Raw genomic sequence first — 12,748 nt, 5'->3', positions numbered from 1 at the left:
TTCCCCACCCTGCAGCCGCTACATATAAAGAAATGAGGATACTTGTTAAATCATTGACCTAATATGGGAACATAACCTTGTTAGTTCAATGTCTTTGTCCAGACCAAACCCAAGTTCTTCCCTAAGTGAAGATAAATATATATATATATATATATATATATATATATATATATATATATATATATATATAGCAAAAAGGCATTTTACTCCTTTCCTCGCTTTCTCCGGTGCATATCAAAGTATCAGATTATTACTTTAATCCCTTCACCCGAAAACAATTGCTAATTATTTTCTTTCAGGCCTACCGTTACCTTACTTCCAGTGTCCAATCACCGGATAGGCCCCTCTCACTGACCTAGCAGCCGATGCAATGCTCAAACACGGTCTCTGCCACAGACCTTACGATTCTGGGTGAACAAATTGTGGATGATTTAAACGGTCTAAACGGTCTCTGCCACAGACCAGACAGTCTAAGCTGGGGGCCTGAAGCAGCCGTGTGGTAAAGAGTAGGCCATAAGGCTGAAATATCCTGATTGTGTAGGATACAGTAATGGTGGAACCCCCTGCGTGGGCTACTGATGTCTTTGTGAACTTTTCCATGCTTTTAAATAAAAGTGGGCTACCATGCCCTTAAAAAATATAGTTTTGGACTGATGCACTCATTGAAAACGCACCGACCGCTAGAGTCTGATTATCCCAATCTTACAATATATATATAATTGCAAAAATATATAGAGAAAAGCACTCATGATAAAGGGAACAAAATCAAAATGGAGGGGGGAGAAAAAGGTGGTGGGGGGGAATAAAGAGACAAAAGAGGGAAAAAGGGGGGAGGAAAGAGTGCAGAAAATGGGTAGAAATACAGAGGAAAACAGACAAAAGAAAAGGAAAGGGGGAGGGAAAGGAAATAAATCAGCAGAAAAAAACGAGGAAGAGAGGCGCCTCTAAGTGCAGTATGTAAACTGAATTTAATAAAAACACTGTACAAAAACACTCACATTTGGTGGATTAAAATAAAACATATCATGTGATTGAATTCCTGGAGGAGGGGAGTCCGTCAGATCAGTCACTGCATCGCTGTCTCCTGCTGTGCGTACGGCTGTGCTTGAGCCACCGCTGAAGCCGGCCGCGGTGATGAGATACTCCAAAGCGAGGCCTGGAACGCTGATGGAAAGCAGGCGCGGGGCTGTGACGTCACCGGGATGCGACGCGTTTCACGAGCGTACGGGCTACGATGTCACGGTAGCCGCGCTCCTTCATCAAGCTGCCTGTGAATCGTGGGGATGGTTTAAAAAGAGCATGGGGGCGGGAACAAGTGGACAAGAAGGAGGAAGGGGGATGGGGGAGGGGGGGAAGGACGGAATGGGAAACGAAAAAGATAGAGAAAGGGAGGGGAGGGACGAAGAAAAAGGAGGGGAGGGGTGGCCATGTGTATAAATTACAAATTGCAAACAAACTCTTAGCAGGTGATAAGGTGCATATCAAAAATTAGTCTCAGTAAATAATGGGAAGAATTTGATAATGATAATAATAAATGTATGTTAGTAAAAAAGAAAAAGAAAAGAAAATTAATAATGATAATAAAATAAGTAAAATGGATAATTAAATGAATAAAAAGTAATAATAAATGATAATTAAATAATAATAAATGAATAATGAAAAATAAATAAATAATAAATAAATGGATAAATAACAATTGATCGTATGAATATAGGTGTATACATACATAAGAATTATGCCTAATTAAGAGGGCGAAATAAGAGGGGTATAGGTGAGGACACGTCAGGATGCTTATAGAAGTACGATTGAAATAATGATAATAAGAACTTGGAGAAATTGGTTGTTGATGATCAATCATAAGATAATACATACGGGGAAAAAAAGGGGGGGGGGGTTGAGACCAGCGACTACTCACGGTCATTGAAAACTAATAGGTGACCCGAAAAAATGGTAATTAAATAGAATGATTAGGTTGAAGAGTAGTTAGATGGTGTAAAGATTGAACCTTACTAGAGTGATCGAAACTATTGATACATCTACTTACATTACCTATATGTGCACAAATATGCATCTGGTCATGAGCATACGCACACATGGGAAAATAGAAAAACCTCTACTACATGGCCCCTGTGCATGTATATGACTCATAAGGTTAAAATAAGTCAAATTAAAAATAAAAATAAATATAAAAATAAAGATAATAGAAATAATCAATAATAAACAGTAACAGTCAAGGAAAATTAGATATGTTATATGTTTTTTAAAAACAAAACATATAGGGCCATAAACTCATTATACCTTTGAAGGTCAATATGTATCATTAGGACAGCTCATTTATTTGATTATAAAAGAGGGGGAAATGATGGTAAACAGATATGAAAGGGTATATAGAAATGTATACAATGTGTTTTACAGGATAGTTGCAATCTCGATACTTTCATTGATTCCACCTGGCGAGAGTACGTCTAGAGTATAGATCCAAAAGGTCTCACGTGCACAGAGCCTCTTGAATCTTTCGGCCGCTGGGACGGACCTTGGGATCTGTTCTATAACCCACACCTTTAGGCCCTCCGTAGAACCTTGATGGACTGAGGCAAAATGTCTTGGAACACTATGGGGATCTGTTCCGCCCTCTATAAGCCTTCTGTGTTCCCCAAATCTTCGTCTTAATGCTCTAATTGTCCGGCCCACGTACATTAGGCCACATGGACACCTTAGGCCATAGATGACGAAGTCGGACGAACAATTAAAGAATTCTTTTAGCACATAGGTCTTGCCTTTGGTGGTGAAGGATTTTTGTCCATGCTGGACAAAGTTGCAGGTTTTGCATAAGGCCTTACGGCATTGGTACATGCCTACCAGGGGAATCAATGTGGGTACAGGTGGTATTGTTGAGATGGATTTGAACTTACTGGGTGCAATCTTATTTTTTAGATTGGGGGCCCTGCGATAGATGACTTTAGGACGAGATGGAAGTATTGTTTTTAAGTGGGGATCTTGGTGTAATATACTCCAATGTTTTTCCAAAATCTTCTCCATCCCTTTGTATTTATTATGAAAAGTAGTTATAAACTTACTAGAACCATCATAAGTATGTGGATTGGTTTTTGGTTTTGATGGTTTACCATGCAGGTAATATTTGAAGGCGTCTTCCACCAGGGGTTCGGGATATTTTTTGTCGTAGAACTTTCTTTTAAGGGTTTCACTTAGTTCGACATAGTCCGAATCCTTAGTGCAGTTTTGCCGAAGACGGCAGAACTGTCCTTTTGGAATATTTGTAATCCATTTGGGAAGATGACAGCTTTCAAAATGTAAGTACGAATTACCTGCTGTAGGCTTAGTGTAGTTTCTTGAAGTGATGGTGGAACCATCATGTCCTAGTTCTAGATCAAGAAAAGCAATGGTAACTGAGTCAGTGGCTGATGTGAACGACAGCCCATAGGGGTTGGTATTGCAGTGTTGGACAAAGGAGGTTATTAAGTCAGTATCACCGTCCCAGATGATGATAAGGTCATCAATATACCTCCCGAAGAATATGATATTGGCCGCAAAGGGGTTATTTTTGTAAATAAAATTATTTTCCCATAGGCCCATTGCAAGATTAGCATAAGATGGTGCAAAGTTTGCCCCCATTGCTGTGCCTTGTATCTGCTGGTAATATTCTTCATTAAAGGAGAAGTAATTGTGCGTCAAGCAAAACCTTGCTGCCTTCACAACAAACTCTGCTTGGCGCATATTGATCAACGGATCTGTGGATAGGAAATGTTCCAATGCCATTAGTCCGAAGTCATGTGGGATGGAGGTATACAAAGAACATACGTCCAGTGAGAGCCAGGTGTAGGTAGGCTCCCACTTGTATGGAGATAGCATTTCCATGAGATGGGTGCCATCCCGAATATATGATTGTAATTGAGCAACTATGGGTTGTAACAGTTGATCAATATATAGACTAAAGCCCGTGGTGACACTGTCCATGGCTGCCACGATGGGTCTACCTGGGGGATCCTCTAAGCTTTTATGTATCTTAGGCAGGTGGTAGAAGTAAGGTACTTGGTAAAAAGTCTTTTGCAAGAAAGACTTCTCGATTTTTGTAATGATACCTTCTTGAAGGGCAGTGGAGATCAACAGGTCAGCTTCTATAGCATATTCGGTTGTAGGGTCCTTGGGAAGTTTAACGTATGTCCTATTGTCCGAGAGTAGCCTATGTGATTCTTTAAGATAATCAGTTTTATTTTGTAAAACAATACCTCCTCCTTTGTCAGCAGATTTTATTACCAAATCATCTCTATGAATGATTCGGTCAAGTGCTCTAATTTCTGAAGGTGATAGGTTATTGAGTTTGGAGGCCGAAGAGGATTCACATAGTTTCTTTAAATCTGAAAAGACAACTCTATAGAATGCTTCTATGTATGGGCCCTTGGATTGTGTGGGAAAAAATATTGATTTGGGTTTTAGTGTGGTATGAACAATTGGGGGGGATGTTGCAAGATGCTGGGTTAACCTGTGAAGCAATATGTCATCACTATCAGATGCATTAGAATCAACAATATCTAAAGAGGATTCATAGCTAAGTTCCTGTGGCACTGTAGTGGAACTAGTCTGGGAATCGGGATTATGTAGGGTGTTGATAGATTTCTCTGATTGGATATGGAAGTGCCTTTTGAGGGTAAGGTTACGTACATAACCATTGAGGTCTTTAAAAAGAACAAAAGGATTCGGTTTATTAGTTGGTGCGAAATTGAGTCCACGGCCAAGTAGAGATAGATCTGCATGAGATAGTATATGTGAAGATAGATTAAATATTTTTATAGTTTGGGGTATTTTAACATGTTTGTCCGATCTCCTGTTTCGTCCCCCTCTGCATCCTCTTCTGTGAGCTTTCTTTTTCGGGAAGTTTGTGCAAGAGGAGGACTGAGCACTAAAAAAGAGACAGGGGAAGATGGTATGGCTCCAGAAGAGGATGCAGATAGGGGATCACAGGAAACCAGATTATTCAGGGCAGGAGACACCTTGGTAGGGATAGATAAATTGATTAAATTGAGGATAGGGGGGGAAACGGTAGGTGTATTCGAGACCTCAGTCGGAGCAACTGAAGCACTGGAAACAGGGGGAGCGGATGAAGTCAGAGATCGTGGATTACAAGGGCCCATACATAGAAGCATTCTATAGAGTTGTCTTTTCAGATTTAAAGAAACTATGTGAATCCTCTTCGGCCTCCAAACTCAATAACCTATCACCTTCAGAAATTAGAGCACTTGACCGAATCATTCATAGAGATGATTTGGTAATAAAATCTGCTGACAAAGGAGGAGGTATTGTTTTACAAAATAAAACTGATTATCTTAAAGAATCACATAGGCTACTCTCGGACAATAGGACATACGTTAAACTTCCCAAGGACCCTACAACCGAATATGCTATAGAAGCTGACCTGTTGATCTCCACTGCCCTTCAAGAAGGTATCAGTACAAAAATCGAGAAGTCTTTCTTGCAAAAGACTTTTTACCAAGTACCTTACTTCTACCACCTGCCTAAGATACATAAAACTTAGAGGATCCCCCAGGTAGACCCATCGTGGCAGCCATGGACAGTGTCACCACGGGCTTTAGTCTATATATTGATCAACTGTTACAACCCATAGTTGCTCAATTACAATCATATATTCGGGATGGCACCCATCTCATGGAAATGCTATCTCCATACAAGTGGGAGCCTACCTACACCTGGCTCTCACTGGACGTATGTTCTTTGTATACCTCCATCCCACATGACTTCGGAACTAATGGCATTGGAACATTTCCTATCCACAGATCCGTTGATCAATATGCGCCAAGCAGAGTTTGTTGTGAAGGCAGCAAGGTTTTGCTTGACGCACAATTACTTCTCCTTTAATGAAGAATATTACCAGCAGATACAAGGCACAGCAATGGGGGCAAACTTTGCACCATCTTATGCTAATCTTGCAATGGGCCTATGGGAAAATAATTTTATTTACAAAAATAACCCCTTTGCGGCCAATATCATATTCTTCGGGAGGTATATTGATGACCTTATCATCATCTGGGACGGTGATACTGACTTAATAACCTCCTTTGTCCAACACTGCAATACCAACCCCTATGGGCTGTCGTTCACGTCAGCCACTGACTCAGTTACCATTGCTTTTCTTGATCTAGAACTAGGACATGATGGTTCCACCATCACTTCAAGAAACTACACTAAGCCTACAGCAGGTAATTCGTACTTACATTTTGAAAGCTGTCATCTTCCCAAATGGATTACAAATATTCCAAAAGGACAGTTCTGCCGTCTTCGGCAAAACTGCACTAAGGATTCGGACTATGTCGAACTAAGTGAAACCCGTAAAAGAAAGTTCTACGACAAAAAATATCCCGAACCCCTGGTGGAAGACGCCTTCAAATATTACCTGCATGGTAAACCATCAAAACCAAAAACCAATCCACATACTTATGATGGTTCTAGTAAGTTTATAACTACTTTTCATAATAAATACAAAGGGATGGAGAAGATTTTGGAAAAACATTGGAGTATATTACACCAAGATCCCCACTTAAAAACAATACTTCCATCTCATCCTAAAGTCATCTATCGCAGGGCCCCCAATCTAAAAAATAAGATTGCACCCAGTAAGTTCAAATCCACCTCAACAATACCACCTGTACCCACATTGATTCCCCTGGTAGGCATGTACCAATGCCGTAAGGCCTTATGCAAAACCTGCAACTTTGTCCAGCATGGACAAAAATCCTTCACCACCAAAGGCAAGACCTATGTGCTAAAAGAATTCTTTAATTGTTCGTCCGACTTCGTCATCTATGGCCTAAGGTGTCCATGTGGCCTAATGTACGTGGGCCGGACAATTAGAGCATTAAGACGAAGATTTGGGGAACACAGAAGGCTTATAGAGGGCGGAACAGATCCCCATAGTGTTCCAAGACATTTTGCCTCAGTCCATCAAGGTTCTACGGAGGGCCTAAAGGTGTGGGTTATAGAACAGATCCCAAGGTCCGTCCCAGCGGCCGAAAGATTCAAGAGGCTCTGTGCACGTGAGACCTTTTGGATCTATACTCTAGACGTACTCTCGCCAGGTGGAATCAATGAAAGTATCGAGATTGCAACTATCCTGTAAAACACATTGTATACATTTCTATATACCCTTTCATATCTGTTTACCATCATTTCCCCCTCTTTTATAATCAAATAAATGAGCTGTCCTAATGATACATATTGACCTTCAAAGGTATAATGAGTTTATGGCCCTATATGTTTTGTTTTTAAAAAAACATATAACATATCTAATTTTCCTTGACTGTTACTATTTATTATTCATTATTTCTATTATCTTTATTTTTATATTTATTTTTATTTTTAATTTTACTTATTTTAACTTTATGAGTCATATACATGCACAGGGGCCATGTAGTAGAGGTTTTTCTATTTTCCCATGTGTGCGTATGCTCATGACCAGATGCATATTTGTGCACATATAGGTAATGTAAGTAGATGTATCAATAGTTTCGATCACTCTAGTAAGGTTCAATCTTTACACCATCTAACTACTCTTCAACCTAATCATTCTATTTAATTACCATTTTTTCGGGTCACCTATTAGTTTTCAATGACCGTGAGTAGTCGCTGGTCTCAACCCCCCCTCCCTTTTTTTCCCCGTATGTATTATCTTATGATTGATCATCAACAACCAATTTCTCCAAGTTCTTATTATCATTATTTCAATCGTACTTTTATAAGCATCCTGACGTGTCCTCACCTATACCCCTCTTATTTCGCCCTCTTAATTAGGCATAATTCTTATGTATGTATACACCTATATTCATACGATCAATTGTTATTTATCCATTTATTTATTATTTATTTATTTTTCATTATTCATTTATTATTATTTAATTATCATTTATTATTACTTTTTATTCATTTAATTATCCATTTTACTTATTTTATTATCATTATTAATTTTCTTTTCTTTTTCTTTTTTAATAACATACATTTATTATTATCATTATCAAATTCTTCCCATTATTTACTGAGACTAATTTTTGATATGCACCTTATCACCTGCTAAGAGTTTGTTTGCAATTTGTAATTTATACACATGGCCACCCCTCCCCTCCTTTTTCTTCGTCCCTCCCCTCCCTTTCTCTATCTTTTTCGTTTCCCATTCCGTCCTTCCCCCCCTCCCCCATCCCCCTTCCTCCTTCTTGTCCACTTGTTCCCGCCCCCATGCTCTTTTTAAACCATCCCCACGATTCACAGGCAGCTTGATGAAGGAGCGCGGCTACCGTGACATCGTAGCCCGTACGCTCGTGAAACGCGTCGCATCCCGGTGACGTCACAGCCCCGCGCCTGCTTTCCATCAGCGTTCCAGGCCTCGCTTTGGAGTATCTCATCACCGCGGCCGGCTTCAGCGGTGGCTCAAGCACAGCCGTACGCACAGCAGGAGACAGCGATGCAGTGACTGATCTGACGGACTCCCCTCCTCCAGGAATTCAATCACATGATATGTTTTATTTTAATCCACCAAATGTGAGTGTTTTTGTACAGTGTTTTTATTAAATTCAGTTTACATACTGCACTCTCTTCCTCGTTTTTTTCTGCAGATCTTTGGGGCTTGGTTTCAGCTCTTTTTGGAAGGCAGCCATCTGTGTGGACTTTTAACTCTTTATTGAACTTGCTTTGCTCAGATAGACTTATTATGGACTTTAATAGTCATAATTACCCTTTGTCATTAACTAGATGGTAATATAGAGATATCCAGTTCTTTGCGCCTTTACTTGCTTACAGTTAAAAGGAAATAAATCACAAGGCGGGGGGGAGGGGGAGACAGGAGGGGGAGGAAAAAGGTTGGGGAAAAAAGAAAGGGGGAAGAGGGGAAAAAGAGGTAACGAGGGAACTGGTGGGGGCTGAGAAGCAAAAGAAAGGGGGGAGGTGGAGGAAAAAGAGGGGAAAAGGAAGAGAAAAGGGGAAAAAGGAGAGGGGAGGGGAGGTGGGAGAGGAGAAAAAAGGGAATAATGGGAAAAAAACATAGACAAAGGGAAAATGCAAATAAGACCTAAAACTATTTAAATCTCTAACCTGAGATGACAAGAAAAGTCTGTGTAGTGCAGGGGGGGGGGATAAAAGACACAAAATGGGGTACAGTTCCCCCACGTGCACTTCAGAATAAAAAGATAGTGGCCAAAGCTGGATACAGCAGGTAAAACTTGAGCAGATGATAGTGCACAGTACACTTGTTCCTGTCAAGAACCATGAAACATACGGAGACAGAAAATGCAGTAAAAATCACACCTTTTAATAAAATGGTAAAAATGGTACAACTTGTAAACATAGTCAAAACATAGCCAGGGTTCGGTAGCCATATCAGGTAGTCAGAACAAGCCAGGAAATCAAGAATCCAGAGATAAGCATAGTCAGAGGCAGCAGACAAGATCAGGAACCAGAAGAGACGTCAGCCAGGCAAGTCTTCAACAGGAACACAGCAGAGAGTCTCTATATATATTGACCAAGGCAAAGGCATTGAAGAAATGAACCAGGCAGTTTAAATAGCCAGAAGGGGCTGGCTGTGGGCTTGACTGACAAGCAGGAGATGATCAACAGGTGAGCCACTGTGGAACGATGAGCACTGGCAATTAACCGACAGCTGAGCAACTTGAGCACAGAGAAAGAAGGGCTGAGATCCCAGCCTTGACAGTTCCTGACGGTATTCTACAAGCAGCCTAAAGACCTGGAACAGATAGGCCTCAGTTAAGCTAAAGTAGGGAAAGTTGAACCTGTTGCAATAATGGGGAATGACTACTCAAAAATCACTATCCAAGAGCAGCAGGTAGCAGATAGTAGCAAAAAGGGCCCTGTAGTGAGTAACACACAAGGTCCTGTGAACATGCCTCAACTCACCTGGGTGCAGACTGGTTACCGTCTCCCCTCTATCAATATCCACCACAAAGATAGGCAGGCATCAGCCTGCTTAAATAGTCCCCAACCTGGTGACCGTAGCAAACGCCAAACGCCATCAGCGTGAGGTCGCCTGGGTCTGATCCCCCACATTGCGCATGCATGAAAATCGCGCATGTGCGCACAGTTCACACTTAAAAGATCAAAGGGCCCAAGCCGCAAACAAGTGCAGGCAGGGGAAGGTGTCAAATGAATCTCCCCAGCCAGGAGGATCACATGCTCACTGAGAAAGGGAAAAAAGGAGGCGCAGGAAACATCCATAAGTCATGTGTAGATATATATTGCTACATATGAAGTGGAGTGTCAAAATATCAGTTACTGAAGTCACAACTCAACAGTGTACAATGTAAAATCCCTCTTGTCCTACAATGAATGCATAATCTAGGCAAATCTAGGTACCGAGTTAGTCCATCCCCCTCCTTTCTTTGGAAACTCATGGAGGAATAGTCCTTTTACATACATTCTATTACTGTCATTTAGATGATGGTACCTCCACACTGTATACGATACTAGTTCTATTGGTGGTGAGATAAGACACATTATAGTAGAGGAGGGATTATAAAGAGAACCGATTACATTGCCCTATATATACATTGTTTTCTGCTAAATAGTTAAACGGGTAAATTTCAAAAGGGGACTTGGATCGAGGTCACACCACCCACAAAGCACTAGCAGCCTGACAAGATTTAACTTACATTTTTAAAAATTAAATAATGCTGAAAATATAACAATAACCCTATAGTGCAGCACTACCCACTATAAACTTGTGCCAATAATCACAAAATAACCCCAAAGCACATACTGTAAATATGAACTATGAATATGTGTAACAAAATCCCCATCACACAGTCATTGTGCTAGTTAGTTATCATATCAAAACAACATAAAATCAGTACATGACTTAAAGCTGAACTAAAGGCAAGACATTTTTTTTTAGCTTTGGATAGAGTGAAGAGGGATTAGAACACCTGTCAGTGTTTATTGCTGTCTGTGTCCCATTAACCACTTGCTGCCCGCCATATAGCAAAATGACGGTAACAAAGGGGCTTCAATATCCTGACCGGATGTCATCCTGAACGGGGCGTGCATCACGGCAATTGTTGTTGCGGTGTGTCAGTCTGACACACCACAACACCGATCTAGGTAAAGAGTCTCTGACTCATCCCTTTAAACCAAACACATATTAATTACACAGGTTCTGTGGCTGATTAGGGTGGTAATTGAACTCACTTGATGTCTTATCTGCATTAAATTAAATTAGCCTCAGAACCTGTGTAATTCATATGTGTTTGGGTTTAAAGGGATGAGGTGGCAACCCTATGCATGGGTGATATGTAATGAGAAAAGAGGATATTAAAGTTTCACCTGTGGTTTGACAGAACAGAACATTTTGTGGACATTATTATTGTGTGGACTTTTTTGTGAAGTAACCAACCTGGATTTGCCTCACTGCTTCTGTTTTAAGCTTTAGGACAATATCCTGTCTCCCGAGGGCGATTTCTCATAAACCCTCAAAAGAGGGCTATGCTTGGTTGATGCAAGCGGGGGGAGGTTTCCCATATTTCCATATACTTGGTATATGAACGCTGGCACAGAGTGAGAATATGACTGATTCAAGCCATATCAGAAGTCATATAGGAATCTAACACAGAATGGCACTGCCTTCAAATGACTACATCAAACAAATTGGATATCTTTTGGTCTATTAACAACTCTACACAATAATTGGGACGTGTGATGACACTTAAATGGAAACCTGTTAAGAGAGCAACATGGAGGTCTCCAATGATAAGCTCACCTTTATGAAAATGCTACTTGCCTGAATACCATACTGACACTCCTCCATCAAAATTCTGAATCATTAATCAAGAACAGATAGGAAGGTAAGGATTTCTTTAATTTTTCTGACTTTCCTGATCTGCAAAACTGTTCCTCCTTAGTGACTAGAGGGTCATAACATCCAGTAAACTAGAATTTTTCTAAGAAGGCTAGCAATGACAGGCCCAACATTTTTGTGATGATAGGTTTTACCTCTGCAGTTTAAGAAATGCTCTGCTATCGTTGGAAATTTCTTCTTTGCTTTACCAGTGTTCAGCAATGGAAATGAAGGGGGCAGCAAACATTCATGTTGCTACACCTAGAAAATAAAGGCAGGAGACCACTTTTTACTTTTCATGGCAAACCCCTTTACTTCCCTTTAAACCCTTTTAGTTTATCCCATTAAAGGATAAGTTCACCTTTTCGGGCAGAATTTCACATTTCATAGTAAATAGAAGCCTTTTCCAATGCCATTTATGGCCCAGCCATCCCAATGTGCTATTCTTTCACTATCTTATCCACAGGCAGTTTAAAATCTTGTCAGTTTATGTGAATTTTTTCAGATTTCGTCACTTCCTGTAGATTGTTGCTGAGCATTCACTTCCTGTAGGTCATCTCCCAGAAGCCTTCACTTCCTTGTTGCATCACAGAAGAGGGTGTAATAGGGTGTGTTCATCACTCTGGACCACACCTCCCTCATTACAATACTACCTTCCATCCACTTTCTATACTATCTGATTGTACAATCTCCTTTAGATCTCCTATCAGCTATGTAGTACAAGGACCTGTCTAACTTCATGCAAATTGAATGAATTGTTCAGGTGTCTCCTCTGTTCCATAGTTGTGGTAAATCTGAAGGAGACTGCACAGAGAATATACAATCAGATTGCATAGTGTATGGCCATAGTACATAGGTGGGAGTGGACTGAGACACTCAGTTGTC

The 12,748-nt window shown here is 40.5% G+C and overlaps 1 long non-coding RNA gene across 1 annotated transcript in view; it reads right to left on the bottom strand.

The window, feature by feature from the left end:
• Positions 1–12,748, bottom strand: part of LOC141127154 (uncharacterized) — a 145,568-nt gene that overhangs the window by 99,932 nt on the left and 32,888 nt on the right. The window contains exon 3 of the long non-coding RNA XR_012241495.1: positions 12,019–12,124. This is a non-coding gene — a long non-coding RNA (uncharacterized lncRNA). The remainder of the gene's footprint in view (positions 1–12,018; positions 12,125–12,748) is intronic.

This window comes from Aquarana catesbeiana, linkage group LG01 (genome assembly GCF_042186555.1).
Source record: "Aquarana catesbeiana isolate 2022-GZ linkage group LG01, ASM4218655v1, whole genome shotgun sequence".
NCBI classification, from domain to species: Eukaryota; Metazoa; Chordata; class Amphibia; order Anura; family Ranidae; genus Aquarana; species Aquarana catesbeiana.
This window is presented reverse-complemented; position numbering and strand designations above follow the sequence as displayed.